The following is a 12,424-nucleotide window of genomic DNA, read 5'->3' as shown; positions in this document are numbered from 1 at the left end:
CACAACGTGGACTCGCCAAATTAGATCCTAACATTGTGATGGGTCTACTCGACGTTCATCACAACGTGGACAACCACACAGGTAAGTATTGTAGTGTGTTTTGAAAGCATTAAAATGTTTGCTTTGATGTTTCTCCGACTCCTGTTTATTGTTGTGTCCAAAACAAGTTTGTGTGTTAAACTTGTGGCCCCCCAACAACACACACACCACAACAAAGTCCCCAGAAGGCCCACGAATGATGGGACGCCACCCAGACGGACTGGAGGCACAGGCTTGGTTAGGATTATGGTTAGGGTTAGGATTGGGGGAAGGGGAATGCACAGTCCGTCTGCAGCCCGCCCGGGCGACGCCCACACCAACCCCGGAACCCCCCGAAGACCCTGAGAGGTGCGCATGCTGCGTCAGACACCAACAGCCAAATTAGTAGCGGACATGACTGGTCCTGCCATCCAGCGACGCGTTTCGGTCTCTTGACCTCTTCAGGCTGGCTTTGCACTGATTGCAGGATGTAAACATCTTTTTAACTGCGAGTCTGTGCCTACTGGGACACTTCTAATTCCCTAGTAGGTGGGGCACTTCTAATCCCCTAGACTAACGGCAACTCTATTTTTCTCTACAGCAGGATGTGCTCCATTCACCTGCTGGAGAGTACTGAGCCGTTTTGAGCAGGAGGAGAATTTATAGGAGGTCTGCAGTGGGCGGGGCTCACGCTCAACACTGCAGTGTCGATGTTTGACTCTCCAAATTAGATCCTAACATTGTGATGGGTCTACTCGACGTTCATCACAACGTGGACTCGCCAAATTAGATCCTAACATTGTGATGGGTCTACTCGACGTTCATCACAACGTGGACAACCACACAGGTAAGTATTGTAGTGTGTTTTGAAAGCATTAAAATGTTTGCTTTGATGTTTCTCCGACTCCTGTTTATTGTTGTGTCCAAAACAAGTTTGTGTGTTAAACTTGTGGCCCCCCAACAACACACACACCACAACAAAGTCCCCAGAAGGCCCACGAATGATGGGACGCCACCCAGACGGACTGGAGGCACAGGCTTGGTTAGGATTATGGTTAGGGTTAGGATTGGGGGAAGGGGAATGCACAGTCCGTCTGCAGCCCGCCCGGGCGACGCCCACACCAACCCCGGAACCCCCCGAAGACCCTGAGAGGTGCGCATGCTGCGTCAGACACCAACAGCCAAATTAGTAGCGGACATGACTGGTCCTGCCATCCAGCGACGCGTTTCGGTCTCTTGACCTCTTCAGGCTGGCTTTGCACTGATTGCAGGATGTAAACATCTTTTTAACTGCGAGTCTGTGCCTACTGGGACACTTCTAATTCCCTAGTAGGTGGGGCACTTCTAATCCCCTAGACTAACGGCAACTCTATTTTTCTCTACAGCAGGATGTGCTCCATTCACCTGCTGGAGAGTACTGAGCCGTTTTGAGCAGGAGGAGAATTTATAGGAGGTCTGCAGTGGGCGGGGCTCACGCTCAACACTGCAGTGTCGATGTTTGACTCTCCAAATTAGATCCTAACATTGTGATGGGTCTACTCGACGTTCATCACAACGTGGACTCGCCAAATTAGATCCTAACATTGTGATGGGTCTACTCGACGTTCATCACAACGTGGACAACCACACAGGTAAGTATTGTAGTGTGTTTTGAAAGCATTAAAATGTTTGCTTTGATGTTTCTCCGACTCCTGTTTATTGTTGTGTCCAAAACAAGTTTGTGTGTTAAACTTGTGGCCCCCCAACAACACACACACCACAACAAAGTCCCCAGAAGGCCCACGAATGATGGGACGCCACCCAGACGGACTGGAGGCACAGGCTTGGTTAGGATTATGGTTAGGGTTAGGATTGGGGGAAGGGGAATGCACAGTCCGTCTGCAGCCCGCCCGGGCGACGCCCACACCAACCCCGGAACCCCCCGAAGACCCTGAGAGGTGCGCATGCTGCGTCAGACACCAACAGCCAAATTAGTAGCGGACATGACTGGTCCTGCCATCCAGCGACGCGTTTCGGTCTCTTGACCTCTTCAGGCTGGCTTTGCACTGATTGCAGGATGTAAACATCTTTTTAACTGCGAGTCTGTGCCTACTGGGACACTTCTAATTCCCTAGTAGGTGGGGCACTTCTAATCCCCTAGACTAACGGCAACTCTATTTTTCTCTACAGCAGGATGTGCTCCATTCACCTGCTGGAGAGTACTGAGCCGTTTTGAGCAGGAGGAGAATTTATAGGAGGTCTGCAGTGGGCGGGGCTCACGCTCAACACTGCAGTGTCGATGTTTGACTCTCCAAATTAGATCCTAACATTGTGATGGGTCTACTCGACGTTCATCACAACGTGGACTCGCCAAATTAGATCCTAACATTGTGATGGGTCTACTCGACGTTCATCACAACGTGGACAACCACACAGGTAAGTATTGTAGTGTGTTTTGAAAGCATTAAAATGTTTGCTTTGATGTTTCTCCGACTCCTGTTTATTGTTGTGTCCAAAACAAGTTTGTGTGTTAAACTTGTGGCCCCCCAACAACACACACACCACAACAAAGTCCCCAGAAGGCCCACGAATGATGGGACGCCACCCAGACGGACTGGAGGCACAGGCTTGGTTAGGATTATGGTTAGGGTTAGGATTGGGGGAAGGGGAATGCACAGTCCGTCTGCAGCCCGCCCGGGCGACGCCCACACCAACCCCGGAACCCCCCGAAGACCCTGAGAGGTGCGCATGCTGCGTCAGACACCAACAGCCAAATTAGTAGCGGACATGACTGGTCCTGCCATCCAGCGACGCGTTTCGGTCTCTTGACCTCTTCAGGCTGGCTTTGCACTGATTGCAGGATGTAAACATCTTTTTAACTGCGAGTCTGTGCCTACTGGGACACTTCTAATTCCCTAGTAGGTGGGGCACTTCTAATCCCCTAGACTAACGGCAACTCTATTTTTCTCTACAGCAGGATGTGCTCCATTCACCTGCTGGAGAGTACTGAGCCGTTTTGAGCAGGAGGAGAATTTATAGGAGGTCTGCAGTGGGCGGGGCTCACGCTCAACACTGCAGTGTCGATGTTTGACTCTCCAAATTAGATCCTAACATTGTGATGGGTCTACTCGACGTTCATCACAACGTGGACTCGCCAAATTAGATCCTAACATTGTGATGGGTCTACTCGACGTTCATCACAACGTGGACAACCACACAGGTAAGTATTGTAGTGTGTTTTGAAAGCATTAAAATGTTTGCTTTGATGTTTCTCCGACTCCTGTTTATTGTTGTGTCCAAAACAAGTTTGTGTGTTAAACTTGTGGCCCCCCAACAACACACACACCACAACAAAGTCCCCAGAAGGCCCACGAATGATGGGACGCCACCCAGACGGACTGGAGGCACAGGCTTGGTTAGGATTATGGTTAGGGTTAGGATTGGGGGAAGGGGAATGCACAGTCCGTCTGCAGCCCGCCCGGGCGACGCCCACACCAACCCCGGAACCCCCCGAAGACCCTGAGAGGTGCGCATGCTGCGTCAGACACCAACAGCCAAATTAGTAGCGGACATGACTGGTCCTGCCATCCAGCGACGCGTTTCGGTCTCTTGACCTCTTCAGGCTGGCTTTGCACTGATTGCAGGATGTAAACATCTTTTTAACTGCGAGTCTGTGCCTACTGGGACACTTCTAATTCCCTAGTAGGTGGGGCACTTCTAATCCCCTAGACTAACGGCAACTCTATTTTTCTCTACAGCAGGATGTGCTCCATTCACCTGCTGGAGAGTACTGAGCCGTTTTGAGCAGGAGGAGAATTTATAGGAGGTCTGCAGTGGGCGGGGCTCACGCTCAACACTGCAGTGTCGATGTTTGACTCTCCAAATTAGATCCTAACATTGTGATGGGTCTACTCGACGTTCATCACAACGTGGACTCGCCAAATTAGATCCTAACATTGTGATGGGTCTACTCGACGTTCATCACAACGTGGACAACCACACAGGTAAGTATTGTAGTGTGTTTTGAAAGCATTAAAATGTTTGCTTTGATGTTTCTCCGACTCCTGTTTATTGTTGTGTCCAAAACAAGTTTGTGTGTTAAACTTGTGGCCCCCCAACAACACACACACCACAACAAAGTCCCCAGAAGGCCCACGAATGATGGGACGCCACCCAGACGGACTGGAGGCACAGGCTTGGTTAGGATTATGGTTAGGGTTAGGATTGGGGGAAGGGGAATGCACAGTCCGTCTGCAGCCCGCCCGGGCGACGCCCACACCAACCCCGGAACCCCCCGAAGACCCTGAGAGGTGCGCATGCTGCGTCAGACACCAACAGCCAAATTAGTAGCGGACATGACTGGTCCTGCCATCCAGCGACGCGTTTCGGTCTCTTGACCTCTTCAGGCTGGCTTTGCACTGATTGCAGGATGTAAACATCTTTTTAACTGCGAGTCTGTGCCTACTGGGACACTTCTAATTCCCTAGTAGGTGGGGCACTTCTAATCCCCTAGACTAACGGCAACTCTATTTTTCTCTACAGCAGGATGTGCTCCATTCACCTGCTGGAGAGTACTGAGCCGTTTTGAGCAGGAGGAGAATTTATAGGAGGTCTGCAGTGGGCGGGGCTCACGCTCAACACTGCAGTGTCGATGTTTGACTCTCCAAATTAGATCCTAACATTGTGATGGGTCTACTCGACGTTCATCACAACGTGGACTCGCCAAATTAGATCCTAACATTGTGATGGGTCTACTCGACGTTCATCACAACGTGGACAACCACACAGGTAAGTATTGTAGTGTGTTTTGAAAGCATTAAAATGTTTGCTTTGATGTTTCTCCGACTCCTGTTTATTGTTGTGTCCAAAACAAGTTTGTGTGTTAAACTTGTGGCCCCCCAACAACACACACACCACAACAAAGTCCCCAGAAGGCCCACGAATGATGGGACGCCACCCAGACGGACTGGAGGCACAGGCTTGGTTAGGATTATGGTTAGGGTTAGGATTGGGGGAAGGGGAATGCACAGTCCGTCTGCAGCCCGCCCGGGCGACGCCCACACCAACCCCGGAACCCCCCGAAGACCCTGAGAGGTGCGCATGCTGCGTCAGACACCAACAGCCAAATTAGTAGCGGACATGACTGGTCCTGCCATCCAGCGACGCGTTTCGGTCTCTTGACCTCTTCAGGCTGGCTTTGCACTGATTGCAGGATGTAAACATCTTTTTAACTGCGAGTCTGTGCCTACTGGGACACTTCTAATTCCCTAGTAGGTGGGGCACTTCTAATCCCCTAGACTAACGGCAACTCTATTTTTCTCTACAGCAGGATGTGCTCCATTCACCTGCTGGAGAGTACTGAGCCGTTTTGAGCAGGAGGAGAATTTATAGGAGGTCTGCAGTGGGCGGGGCTCACGCTCAACACTGCAGTGTCGATGTTTGACTCTCCAAATTAGATCCTAACATTGTGATGGGTCTACTCGACGTTCATCACAACGTGGACTCGCCAAATTAGATCCTAACATTGTGATGGGTCTACTCGACGTTCATCACAACGTGGACAACCACACAGGTAAGTATTGTAGTGTGTTTTGAAAGCATTAAAATGTTTGCTTTGATGTTTCTCCGACTCCTGTTTATTGTTGTGTCCAAAACAAGTTTGTGTGTTAAACTTGTGGCCCCCCAACAACACACACACCACAACAAAGTCCCCAGAAGGCCCACGAATGATGGGACGCCACCCAGACGGACTGGAGGCACAGGCTTGGTTAGGATTATGGTTGGGGTTAGGATTGGGGGAAGGGGAATGCACAGTCCGTCTGCAGCCCGCCCGGGCGACGCCCACACCAACCCCGGAACCCCCCGAAGACCCTGAGAGGTGCGCATGCTGCGTCAGACACCAACAGCCAAATTAGTAGCGGACATGACTGGTCCTGCCATCCAGCGACGCGTTTCGGTCTCTTGACCTCTTCAGGCTGGCTTTGCACTGATTGCAGGATGTAAACATCTTTTTAACTGCGAGTCTGTGCCTACTGGGACACTTCTAATTCCCTAGTAGGTGGGGCACTTCTAATCCCCTAGACTAACGGCAACTCTATTTTTCTCTACAGCAGGATGTGCTCCATTCACCTGCTGGAGAGTACTGAGCCGTTTTGAGCAGGAGGAGAATTTATAGGAGGTCTGCAGTGGGCGGGGCTCACGCTCAACACTGCAGTGTCGATGTTTGACTCTCCAAATTAGATCCTAACATTGTGATGGGTCTACTCGACGTTAGGGTTAGGGTTAGGGTTAGGGTTAGGGTTAGGGTTAGGGTTAGGGTTAGGGTTAGGGTTAGGGTTAGGGTTAGGGTTAGGGTTAGGGTTAGGGTTAGGGTTAGGGTTAGGGTTAGGGTTAGGGTTAGGGTTAGGGTTAGGGTTAGGGTTAGGGTTAGGGTTAGGGTTAGGGTTAGGGTTAGGGTTAGGGTTAGGGTTAGGGTTAGGGTTAGGGTTAGGGTTAGGGTTAGGGTTAGGGTTAGGGTTAGGGTTAGGGTTAGGGTTAGGGTTAGGGTTAGGGTTAGGGTTAGGGTTAGGGTTAGGGTTAGGGTTAGGGTTAGGGTTAGGGTTAGGGTTAGGGTTAGGGTTAGGGTTAGGGTTAGGGTTAGGGTTAGGGTTAGGGTTAGGGTTAGGGTTAGGGTTAGGGTTAGGGTTAGGGTTAGGGTTAGGGTTAGGGTTAGGGTTAGGGTTAGGGTTAGGGTTAGGGTTAGGGTTAGGGTTAGGGTTAGGGTTAGGGTTAGGGTTAGGGTTAGGGTTAGGGTTAGGGTTAGGGTTAGGGTTAGGGTTAGGGTTAGGGTTAGGGTTAGGGTTAGGGTTAGGGTTAGGGTTAGGGTTAGGGTTAGGGTTAGGGTTAGGGTTAGGGTTAGGGTTAGGGTTAGGGTTAGGGTTAGGGTTAGGGTTAGGGTTAGGGTTAGGGTTAGGGTTAGGGTTAGGGTTAGGGTTAGGGTTAGGGTTAGGGTTAGGGTTAGGGTTAGGGTTAGGGTTAGGGTTAGGGTTAGGGTTAGGGTTAGGGTTAGGGTTAGGGTTAGGGTTAGGGTTAGGGTTAGGGTTAGGGTTAGGGTTAGGGTTAGGGTTAGGGTTAGGGTTAGGGTTAGGGTTAGGGTTAGGGTTAGGGTTAGGGTTAGGGTTAGGGTTAGGGTTAGGGTTAGGGTTAGGGTTAGGGTTAGGGTTAGGGTTAGGGTTAGGGTTAGGGTTAGGGTTAGGGTTAGGGTTAGGGTTAGGGTTAGGGTTAGGGTTAGGGTTAGGGTTAGGGTTAGGGTTAGGGTTAGGGTTAGGGTTAGGGTTAGGGTTAGGGTTAGGGTTAGGGTTAGGGTTAGGGTTAGGGTTAGGGTTAGGGTTAGGGTTAGGGTTAGGGTTAGGGTTAGGGTTAGGGTTAGGGTTAGGGTTAGGGTTAGGGTTAGGGTTAGGGTTAGGGTTAGGGTTAGGGTTAGGGTTAGGGTTAGGGTTAGGGTTAGGGTTAGGGTTAGGGTTAGGGTTAGGGTTAGGGTTAGGGTTAGGGTTAGGGTTAGGGTTAGGGTTAGGGTTAGGGTTAGGGTTAGGGTTAGGGTTAGGGTTAGGGTTAGGGTTAGGGTTAGGGTTAGGGTTAGGGTTAGGGTTAGGGTTAGGGTTAGGGTTAGGGTTAGGGTTAGGGTTAGGGTTAGGGTTAGGGTTAGGGTTAGGGTTAGGGTTAGGGTTAGGGTTAGGGTTAGGGTTAGGGTTAGGGTTAGGGTTAGGGTTAGGGTTAGGGTTAGGGTTAGGGTTAGGGTTAGGGTTAGGGTTAGGGTTAGGGTTAGGGTTAGGGTTAGGGTTAGGGTTAGGGTTAGGGTTAGGGTTAGGGTTAGGGTTAGGGTTAGGGTTAGGGTTAGGGTTAGGGTTAGGGTTAGGGTTAGGGTTAGGGTTAGGGTTAGGGTTAGGGTTAGGGTTAGGGTTAGGGTTAGGGTTAGGGTTAGGGTTAGGGTTAGGGTTAGGGTTAGGGTTAGGGTTAGGGTTAGGGTTAGGGTTAGGGTTAGGGTTAGGGTTAGGGTTAGGGTTAGGGTTAGGGTTAGGGTTAGGGTTAGGGTTAGGGTTAGGGTTAGGGTTAGGGTTAGGGTTAGGGTTAGGGTTAGGGTTAGGGTTAGGGTTAGGGTTAGGGTTAGGGTTAGGGTTAGGGTTAGGGTTAGGGTTAGGGTTAGGGTTAGGGTTAGGGTTAGGGTTAGGGTTAGGGTTAGGGTTAGGGTTAGGGTTAGGGTTAGGGTTAGGGTTAGGGTTAGGGTTAGGGTTAGGGTTAGGGTTAGGGTTAGGGTTAGGGTTAGGGTTAGGGTTAGGGTTAGGGTTAGGGTTAGGGTTAGGGTTAGGGTTAGGGTTAGGGTTAGGGTTAGGGTTAGGGTTAGGGTTAGGGTTAGGGTTAGGGTTAGGGTTAGGGTTAGGGTTAGGGTTAGGGTTAGGGTTAGGGTTAGGGTTAGGGTTAGGGTTAGGGTTAGGGTTAGGGTTAGGGTTAGGGTTAGGGTTAGGGTTAGGGTTAGGGTTAGGGTTAGGGTTAGGGTTAGGGTTAGGGTTAGGGTTAGGGTTAGGGTTAGGGTTAGGGTTAGGGTTAGGGTTAGGGTTAGGGTTAGGGTTAGGGTTAGGGTTAGGGTTAGGGTTAGGGTTAGGGTTAGGGTTAGGGTTAGGGTTAGGGTTAGGGTTAGGGTTAGGGTTAGGGTTAGGGTTAGGGTTAGGGTTAGGGTTAGGGTTAGGGTTAGGGTTAGGGTTAGGGTTAGGGTTAGGGTTAGGGTTAGGGTTAGGGTTAGGGTTAGGGTTAGGGTTAGGGTTAGGGTTAGGGTTAGGGTTAGGGTTAGGGTTAGGGTTAGGGTTAGGGTTAGGGTTAGGGTTAGGGTTAGGGTTAGGGTTAGGGTTAGGGTTAGGGTTAGGGTTAGGGTTAGGGTTAGGGTTAGGGTTAGGGTTAGGGTTAGGGTTAGGGTTAGGGTTAGGGTTAGGGTTAGGGTTAGGGTTAGGGTTAGGGTTAGGGTTAGGGTTAGGGTTAGGGTTAGGGTTAGGGTTAGGGTTAGGGTTAGGGTTAGGGTTAGGGTTAGGGTTAGGGTTAGGGTTAGGGTTAGGGTTAGGGTTAGGGTTAGGGTTAGGGTTAGGGTTAGGGTTAGGGTTAGGGTTAGGGTTAGGGTTAGGGTTAGGGTTAGGGTTAGGGTTAGGGTTAGGGTTAGGGTTAGGGTTAGGGTTAGGGTTAGGGTTAGGGTTAGGGTTAGGGTTAGGGTTAGGGTTAGGGTTAGGGTTAGGGTTAGGGTTAGGGTTAGGGTTAGGGTTAGGGTTAGGGTTAGGGTTAGGGTTAGGGTTAGGGTTAGGGTTAGGGTTAGGGTTAGGGTTAGGGTTAGGGTTAGGGTTAGGGTTAGGGTTAGGGTTAGGGTTAGGGTTAGGGTTAGGGTTAGGGTTAGGGTTAGGGTTAGGGTTAGGGTTAGGGTTAGGGTTAGGGTTAGGGTTAGGGTTAGGGTTAGGGTTAGGGTTAGGGTTAGGGTTAGGGTTAGGGTTAGGGTTAGGGTTAGGGTTAGGGTTAGGGTTAGGGTTAGGGTTAGGGTTAGGGTTAGGGTTAGGGTTAGGGTTAGGGTTAGGGTTAGGGTTAGGGTTAGGGTTAGGGTTAGGGTTAGGGTTAGGGTTAGGGTTAGGGTTAGGGTTAGGGTTAGGGTTAGGGTTAGGGTTAGGGTTAGGGTTAGGGTTAGGGTTAGGGTTAGGGTTAGGGTTAGGGTTAGGGTTAGGGTTAGGGTTAGGGTTAGGGTTAGGGTTAGGGTTAGGGTTAGGGTTAGGGTTAGGGTTAGGGTTAGGGTTAGGGTTAGGGTTAGGGTTAGGGTTAGGGTTAGGGTTAGGGTTAGGGTTAGGGTTAGGGTTAGGGTTAGGGTTAGGGTTAGGGTTAGGGTTAGGGTTAGGGTTAGGGTTAGGGTTAGGGTTAGGGTTAGGGTTAGGGTTAGGGTTAGGGTTAGGGTTAGGGTTAGGGTTAGGGTTAGGGTTAGGGTTAGGGTTAGGGTTAGGGTTAGGGTTAGGGTTAGGGTTAGGGTTAGGGTTAGGGTTAGGGTTAGGGTTAGGGTTAGGGTTAGGGTTAGGGTTAGGGTTAGGGTTAGGGTTAGGGTTAGGGTTAGGGTTAGGGTTAGGGTTAGGGTTAGGGTTAGGGTTAGGGTTAGGGTTAGGGTTAGGGTTAGGGTTAGGGTTAGGGTTAGGGTTAGGGTTAGGGTTAGGGTTAGGGTTAGGGTTAGGGTTAGGGTTAGGGTTAGGGTTAGGGTTAGGGTTAGGGTTAGGGTTAGGGTTAGGGTTAGGGTTAGGGTTAGGGTTAGGGTTAGGGTTAGGGTTAGGGTTAGGGTTAGGGTTAGGGTTAGGGTTAGGGTTAGGGTTAGGGTTAGGGTTAGGGTTAGGGTTAGGGTTAGGGTTAGGGTTAGGGTTAGGGTTAGGGTTAGGGTTAGGGTTAGGGTTAGGGTTAGGGTTAGGGTTAGGGTTAGGGTTAGGGTTAGGGTTAGGGTTAGGGTTAGGGTTAGGGTTAGGGTTAGGGTTAGGGTTAGGGTTAGGGTTAGGGTTAGGGTTAGGGTTAGGGTTAGGGTTAGGGTTAGGGTTAGGGTTAGGGTTAGGGTTAGGGTTAGGGTTAGGGTTAGGGTTAGGGTTAGGGTTAGGGTTAGGGTTAGGGTTAGGGTTAGGGTTAGGGTTAGGGTTAGGGTTAGGGTTAGGGTTAGGGTTAGGGTTAGGGTTAGGGTTAGGGTTAGGGTTAGGGTTAGGGTTAGGGTTAGGGTTAGGGTTAGGGTTAGGGTTAGGGTTAGGTTAGGGTTAGGGTTAGGGTTAGGGTTAGGGTTAGGGTTAGGGTTAGGGTTAGGGTTAGGGTTAGGGTTAGGGTTAGGGTTAGGGTTAGGGTTAGGGTTAGGGTTAGGGTTAGGGTTAGGGTTAGGGTTAGGTTAGGGTTAGGGTTAGGGTTAGGGTTAGGGTTAGGGTTAGGGTTAGGGTTAGGGTTAGGGTTAGGTTAGGGTTAGGGTTAGGGTTAGGGTTAGGGTTAGGGTTAGGTTAGGGTTAGGGTTAGGGTTAGGGTTAGGGTTAGGGTTAGGGTTAGGGTTAGGGTTAGGGTTAGGGTTAGGGTTAGGGTTAGGGTTAGGGTTAGGGTTAGGGTTAGGGTTAGGGTTAGGGTTAGGGTTAGGGTTAGGGTTAGGGTTAGGGTTAGGGTTAGGGTTAGGGTTAGGGTTAGGGTTAGGGTTAGGGTTAGGGTTAGGGTTAGGGTTAGGTTAGGGTTAGGGTTAGGGTTAGGGTTAGGGTTAGGGTTAGGGTTAGGGTTAGGGTTAGGGTTAGGGTTAGGGTTAGGGTTAGGGTTAGGGTTAGGGTTAGGGTTAGGGTTAGGGTTAGGGTTAGGGTTAGGGTTAGGGTTAGGGTTAGGGTTAGGGTTAGGGTTAGGGTTAGGGTTAGGGTTAGGGTTAGGGTTAGGGTTAGGGTTAGGGTTAGGGTTAGGGTTAGGGTTAGGGTTAGGGTTAGGGTTAGGGTTAGGGTTAGGGTTAGGGTTAGGGTTAGGGTTAGGGTTAGGGTTAGGGTTAGGGTTAGGGTTAGGGTTAGGGTTAGGGTTAGGGTTAGGGTTAGGGTTAGGGTTAGGGTTAGGGTTAGGGTTAGGGTTAGGGTTAGGGTTAGGGTTAGGTTAGGGTTAGGGTTAGGGTTAGGGTTAGGGTTAGGGTTAGGGTTAGGGTTAGGGTTAGGGTTAGGGTTAGGGTTAGGGTTAGGGTTAGGGTTAGGGTTAGGGTTAGGGTTAGGGTTAGGGTTAGGGTTAGGGTTAGGGTTAGGGTTAGGGTTAGGGTTAGGGTTAGGGTTAGGGTTAGGGTTAGGGTTAGGGTTAGGGTTAGGGTTAGGGTTAGGGTTAGGGTTAGGGTTAGGGTTAGGGTTAGGGTTAGGGTTAGGGTTAGGGTTAGGGTTAGGGTTAGGGTTAGGGTTAGGGTTAGGGTTAGGGTTAGGGTTAGGGTTAGGGTTAGGGTTAGGGTTAGGGTTAGGGTTAGGGTTAGGGTTAGGGTTAGGGTTAGGGTTAGGGTTAGGGTTAGGGTTAGGGTTAGGGTTAGGGTTAGGGTTAGGGTTAGGGTTAGGGTTAGGGTTAGGGTTAGGGTTAGGGTTAGGGTTAGGGTTAGGGTTAGGGTTAGGGTTAGGTTAGGGTTAGGGTTAGGGTTAGGGTTAGGGTTAGGGTTAGGGTTAGGGTTAGGGTTAGGGTTAGGGTTAGGGTTAGGGTTAGGGTTAGGGTTAGGGTTAGGGTTAGGGTTAGGGTTAGGGTTAGGGTTAGGGTTAGGGTTAGGGTTAGGGTTAGGGTTAGGGTTAGGGTTAGGGTTAGGGTTAGGGTTAGGGTTAGGGTTAGGGTTAGGGTTAGGGTTAGGGTTAGGGTTAGGGTTAGGGTTAGGGTTAGGGTTAGGGTTAGGGTTAGGGTTAGGGTTAGGGTTAGGGTTAGGGTTAGGGTT

This window comes from Nerophis ophidion, linkage group LG03 (assembly GCF_033978795.1).
Source record: "Nerophis ophidion isolate RoL-2023_Sa linkage group LG03, RoL_Noph_v1.0, whole genome shotgun sequence".
Classification (NCBI taxonomy): Eukaryota; Metazoa; Chordata; class Actinopteri; order Syngnathiformes; family Syngnathidae; genus Nerophis; species Nerophis ophidion.
Note: the sequence above shows the minus strand (reverse complement) of the source record.